Source organism: Galeopterus variegatus, unplaced genomic scaffold, assembly GCF_000696425.1.
Source record: "Galeopterus variegatus unplaced genomic scaffold, G_variegatus-3.0.2 Scaffold2549, whole genome shotgun sequence".
NCBI lineage: Eukaryota > Metazoa > Chordata > Mammalia > Dermoptera > Cynocephalidae > Galeopterus > Galeopterus variegatus.
Window position 1 is genome coordinate 270,351 of NW_007728660.1, and position 6,766 is coordinate 277,116.

The 6,766-nt window shown below is 37.6% G+C and overlaps 1 long non-coding RNA gene across 1 annotated transcript; it reads right to left on the bottom strand.

Moving 5' to 3' along the window:
* Window positions 1–4,881: 4,881 nt before the first annotated feature.
* Window positions 4,882–6,063, bottom strand: LOC103598254. The gene is made up of 2 exons (XR_551187.1): window positions 5,987–6,063; window positions 4,882–5,326 (listed from the first exon to the last, which is right to left on the bottom strand). It is a non-coding gene; the product is annotated as an uncharacterized LOC103598254 (long non-coding RNA).
* Between the last annotated feature and the right edge of the window lie 703 nt (window positions 6,064–6,766).

The following is a 6,766-nucleotide window of genomic DNA, read 5'->3' on the forward strand; positions in this document are numbered from 1 at the left end:
CAGCATTTCTATGGTTGGCTATTTTTTCTAAAAATCTGTTCACATTGGATTAGAATTTCACTTCCAGTGTTATCACTTCCTTTCTTTGTTGTAATTTCGTGTTTGTTGACCAATTCCCTCTTTGAAGTATATCCAGTTTTTTTTTTGTTTTTTTTTTTTTGTCTTTTTGTCTTTTTCCGTGTCCCGCAACGGATCGCAACCCTCAGTGTTGCCCCCGTACCGGACCGGGGACCAGCAACGGGATCGCAACCCTTGGTGTTGCTCCCACACCTCGCTCAGCCAGTGAGCGGGAACCGGTCCGTATGTGGGATCCGAACCCTCGGGCAGGAGCGCCACCGCGCTTCCCAAGCGGCACACTATCCAGTGTGCCACCGGGCCGGCCCGAAGTATATCCAGTTTTGTGGAATGTCTTGGGGATTCATTACTAGGAAATAAGCAGGCAGCACAACTGCATGCTTTGCTGTCAGTGTGTGAACTGAATAACAGATATGCTGTGACCAATCACCAACAGACTTTGAAAGAAGTGACTAATTGGTTAATGATCATGATGAGATTTGTGGATGGAAGAGCTAGTAGCTTGTGTGGTCACTCAAAGTTAAGACACCTTGGTAACTGTAATCTGAATTCTGTTGTTGGGGAACCAGTGTTTAAATCACAGTAACTAAAATTCATGCATATTGGAAGCATACAAAGTGATTTATACCTGTATTAATAATGAAATATTAGTTCTATTTCTTGATCTATTCCACGATGCTGGTCCATGGATGTTCATTTCTTGAAATTCATTGAGCAACACATGCATAATTTGCATGCTTTTCCATATTTATGATATACTTCAGCAAAAATTTTTCCTTAAGAATCATTTCAATATAATTCACAACATTAACAGAATAAAGGAGAAAAATCATATGATCATCTCAACAGAAGCAGAAAAAGCATTTGATAAAATTCAGTACCCTCTCATTCATAAAAATAAAAACAGCAAACTAAAAATGGAGGCAATTTCATCAATCTACTAAAGGTCATTACAAAAAACGACACCAAGCATCATACTTAATAGTACATTTATGGATACCTTCCTCCTCAGATTGAGAATGAGACAAAGATGACTTGCTATCATTACGTCTATTCAACATTATACAGGAGGTGCCAGCTCAGAGAAACTACCTAACGTCACTGAAAACTATTAAAGAGCACCTAATTAAACTGAAGGATATACCATGTTCATGAATTAGAAGATGTCACTTCAGCTGAAATTGATCTATAGATTCATTCCAATCTAATCAAAATCAGAGTAGGTTGTATGGGTGTGTGTGTGTAAATGGACAAGCTGATTAGAAATGTAAAGGGACAGGAATAGTCAGGGCAATCTCGAAGAAGAACAAAATTGGAAGAGTGACATTTTTAGCCATTGGGCTGTGTTATATAAAGTTATGGTAATTAAAACAGCATAAAGAATTAGAAAAAACAGCATAAGAATTATTGGCAAAAGAATAGACAAATAAACAAATGAAACAAAATAGAGTCCAGAAACAGACCCACACATGCACACTTGGCTTTATAAGTTGATGCTGCCAAGCAACAGGGTAAAGGAAGAACTTTTTAATAAATGGTTCTGGGTCAACTGAATATTCACAAAAAAGTCAATCTTGACCTCTATGATATACCATACATAAAATATGTTCCAGGTGCATTGTAGATCTAACTGTAAAAGATAAAATAGTAAAAATCCTAGAACAAAAAAATAGCAGAATATCTTCGTGAACATGGAATAGGTAAATTTTAAACAGAACACTAAAAGCAGTACCCAAAGTAGAAAGAATAAAGAATTATATTAAAATTTGGAATTTGTATTCATCACAAGGCACCATTAAGAAAATGAAAAGGCAAATTATAGACTGGAGAAGGTATTTTCAATACACCTATCCAACAATAGACTCGTATATTGATATAAAGAACTCCTACACAGCTATAAGAAAAAGATAGTCTAAAAGACAAAGGGAAAGATACTTCACAAAAGGGGATATTCAAAAAGCCAATAAACATAAAAATGTGTTCAATCTCAACAGGCCTCAGGGAAACACAAAATAAAATGCAAAAGTAAAAACATAATTAAACACCACTATAAGCACAAAACAATGGCTAAAATTAAAGACACTGACAAATAATTAATAAAAGAGACATCTGGCAAGGACCTGGAGTACCTGCAATTTCTATACCAGGTTTGTAGGAATGTACTGGTACAACCACTTCATAAAAATATTTGACACTAGCTCCTGAAGTTGAACGTATGCAAACCTAATTACCAGAAATTCCACTCATAGATATTTATCCTACAGAAATTTATACATGTATCCACCAAAGCACATACCATAGAATGTTCCTACTGGCACCATTGGTAGGAGTGCAAAATTGAAAATAACCAACATTAAAATGGACATATAAATTATGGCATCTTCATAAAACTGAATATGTAGCAATGAGAATAAGCAAACCATGATTTGGATGGATCTCACAAACATAATGTAAGCAAAAGACGTCAGACATAAAAGAGTACATATATATGATTCCATTTATAAAGAGTTCAAAACAGGGCAAAAGTAACTCATTGTGAGTGAAATCAGAACAGTGGTAAGCCCGGAAGGAGAGAGAACGAGAGGGCACGAGGCGGTTCCGGCAGGTTCTGCTTCATCTGATTAACTGGGTGTGATCTCTTTTGTACTTGGCTAAAAGTTTTACTTAAAAAAAAAAAAAAAGAAGAAGAAGCTGGCAGATGTACATGCACTGCTTAGATAATCATGATATATCTCTGGGGGCGGGAGGGGGGAGAAGCTGATTGTAGATCACCAAATATGATATGATTCTATACGTGTAAGGAAAACAAAAACATGAATTATTATATCCAAAATAAATCTATGAAGGATTTATTAACAATGCTTATCTCTTTCAAATTTTATTTTTTGCTTTATAAAATTTTGGGATATTTAAAAGAAACTAAGCATTAGTTATGTGTTTGAGACGAAAAATAATAAATATTAAAAAAGGAACAACTTTCTAGATGAAATTTGCACAATTTCAAAGATGTCTCCTGGTGTGGCACAATTCAGTGGCCCTGATAGTGACATCGGTTTGAGGTACCAAAGAGCTGAATTTTAGCTGCTCTGGTTCTGGGCTCTCAAAAGGAGCGGAAGACACAGCTCTTAGAGGAGCGGATAGATCCTTTACCATTAACGCAAATGCACTCTAATTAGCCTCACTCAGCTTGGGTTTGAGGAGCAGATTTTGTCCCGTTCTCTGTGGAACACTCACTGAGCAAAGGTAAAAACCTGAGAGGCCCCCACACAGATGCCCGACTCCATCCCTGAGAATGGACTTGGGGTCGCCCAACATGTCAGTTCTATGTCCTGTGTTCTTCCACTTAAAAAAAGTCCCAAAGGACAAGGGCTGAGTAAAAACCTGAGAGGCCCCCACACAGATGCCCGACTCCATCCCTGAGAATGGACTTGGGGTCACCCAACATGTCAGTTCTATGTCCTGTGTTCTTTCACTTAAAAAAAGTCCCAAAGGACAAGGGCTGAATGTCATGTCTTAGGTGTAACACTCAATAAGCTTACCTGTAAACCTTCAGTCAGGCAAACTCCAACTTATTCCTGTCAAGTTTACCACTGCATGTCCTTTTAAGATAATCATGCTTTCCTCAACTAGTGTCTATCACACAACATAATTAAAATTTTCTGTCACCCAATCTTCTTTTTACACATTTTTATGGGAAAGGAAAGAGTGTTGAACATCTATGAATTATATTTGAAAATAATGGATGGCCTTAAAAATATTTTTATTTAATACACCAAGCATATCTATTGTGAATAAATTGATATGCTTTAGAAAATAAGGATGTTTACAAGTAAAAATAGAAAACATGCCCAAGATACAAAAAACAGAAGCTGCAAGTGCATGTGTACATTTGTGTCTCCCAAATCCAGTGTGTACTACTTCCCCTTATAGGAGAAACAAAGAACAAATATTTTTCTTTAAAAAAAAGGAAAAAGAGACTCCTAATGATTGAAGAAGGCATTCATTCAAGTCGATGCCCAGACCAAAAAAAACCCAAAAAAGACCAAAAGGTAAGAACTTGGAAATTATGCTCAGATACACAGGCTTAAGAAAAATTATAGGGAAATATTAAATAATTATTTAATGGCACAGTAGTAAAATATTTATTCTCATTATTTTGTCTCATCCAGGTTAGATCCAGAGCAAATGAGCTGAATTATAAAAACAGGGATTAGACCAATACAAGGAAGAGCCACTTTGGGTGACAAAAGCCTAGACAGTAAAGCAGGTCCTAACTCCAGCTTGTCAGTTTCCATGGAACGGAATGGGTCCCTGATGGTATTTCCCCGACACAGGCTCACGGGCAGCTATGTGTTCTGCATAGGGCAGGCTGCTCCACTGCAAGCTCTTCTGATGTCAATGTCATATCTGTTACCACACACCTCTGCTGTGAGGAAATCGAAGTGTTTAAAGAGCACAGTGCACGCATGAATAAATAAAAGCGTATGGGTAAAAACTTTTTATAGGTGATGCAGAAAAGAACAAATGCATATTGGACAACTCGGAAGAGATTTTACACAAATGCATTTTGCTAATGATATTTTCTATTTTTGAACGGATGATCCTCATTACTACTTTTACTATGTGAACTCCAAAATTGTGTATCTGTTTTAACAGGAGCATATACATAATTACGCTATGGAGATATTTTCAAAAGTGTCCACATATGAATTAAAACACCAGCATTTTTTAAGGTTTCTTACAAGGTCCCAAAATGTGTTGTTTACAGAATGAAGGCTTGGTAAAATGGATGAGAACATTTGTATGGAGCCATTTCTAAAATATCATTTATTTTGTTTACAGCAAGCTTTAGCGCAGGCTATATTACACAGAAATTCTTCCGATGAGGGAGAAACATGTAGATGCACAACGAAACCAAAGTAACTCAACTGCCCTCCACTGTCGGAGGAAAAGGTCCTCACATTTTTAGCTGAAATGAAATGAAGCTTCCTCCAAACACTCTGTCCCTGATGGAAGAGGGCAGTCCAGTGTTGGTCACAGACTGCACAGCCCTCTGTTCGGTGACTGCCAAGCACACTCTTTTAAGACAAGTCAAATGGGCAATTGTATTGAAAATGAAGTGCTGTGCTACCAAACTGGGCTAATTTGCTGCACTTCTGGCGAAATCAGCAGAAAACTCACTCATTTTCCTTTCTCTGGAAGATAAACAGATCTCCTACTGTGTTCCCGAAGACAAAAACACCCAGAATTGCTGTTTGAAGACATAGGATATTAATTACAAATTACCAATGTTTTCTTCTGAAAAACTTAAAAGTTTTGCACTAAAATACCACGGCTTGGGGAAAATTTATTCTTTAGCTTGCTACAACATAATTTAACCTCAAAATTCTGTCTATATTGATCCTTCACTGGAAAGAAACATAACTAAAGGAAAACATGCAATTCTTCTTCCTATACTCCAACAAATCCCTCAGCTCTGATGGTTAAACTTTCTTCCAAATACCTCCTGTCCTGTCTTATTAATGAGGTGCATTTTCTAGTCTCCCAACTTATCAAATGCTGGGAGACACACTCCTGGTTTCCCTCCATGGCCTCTGCAGATGGTAGAGAGAGACAGGGCCATCAACACTCTGACTTCAGCAGATTCAGATGTGTACTATCATGAGTGGGGACCGCAGAGATGATAGAGTCTAGTCTTTTTATTTTAAAAATGAGAAAATTAAGGATACAAGTAGTGGGAGTGACTGAACGTGTAATTTTGGCAGGGTTGGGACTAGCACACAAATCTCCTGATTTCTAGGCAGGCTCTTTCCAGCATTCCCTACTGGAATGAGAAAACCAAACAAACAAAGAAGACATTCTGAACAACAAAACGTATATTCTGTGTTTTTGCTAGTGTTTTTGTTTTTACCTCTGAAGAGATTATCCAAGTCAATATCTTCTTTTCCTTTGATTTTCAAACACTTTGCCTGCTGTACAAGTCTGGGCAAAGAACAGAAATAAAATCTAGATTCATTATCCTGTGAGGTAGGAATAAATCATGATAGCAGCACAAATTTACATAGAAATCACAGGGTAAACAAGAGAGAACTACCAGGTCTTCTGCAGCACAGAGCTTTGTTAGAATTTTTTTCAGTTTAAGATTTTAAAAATACACTTTTGTTCAGAAACTCTGAAACCCAAAACTTAAAAGTCTTCTTTCCCTCATTCTATTATATAGCAGAAAGTTTCTAAAACTCTCTGGAGAATAATCTCTTCAGATTCTGAAGAGCAACTATCAGGGATGGTGGGTGATACTATGGTAGGTGGGTAAATAATTGCTACTGATGATTTTGATGATTATTTTAATCAGATTACAGACATTGTGCTCAAACAACTGTGTAAAGTAATGTAGTTATGTTGCTGAATGTCAGAGAATTAATTAACTTTTTAAATGCTGCAGTATGCAGTAAGGGCTGATTTTGTAACTCTTTTGTCATGGACCTTTATTAAAATTTGAGGCTGGGGGCCGGCCCGGTGGCGCACTGCTACCGGGCTGATTTTGTAACTCTTTTGTCATGGACCTTTATTAAAATTTGAGGCTGGGGGCCGGCCCAGTGGCGCACTGCTACCGTGCGCCACTTGGGAGCGTGGCAGTGCTCCCGCTGAGGGTTCGGATCCCACATACAGACCAGTTCCCGCTCACTGGCTG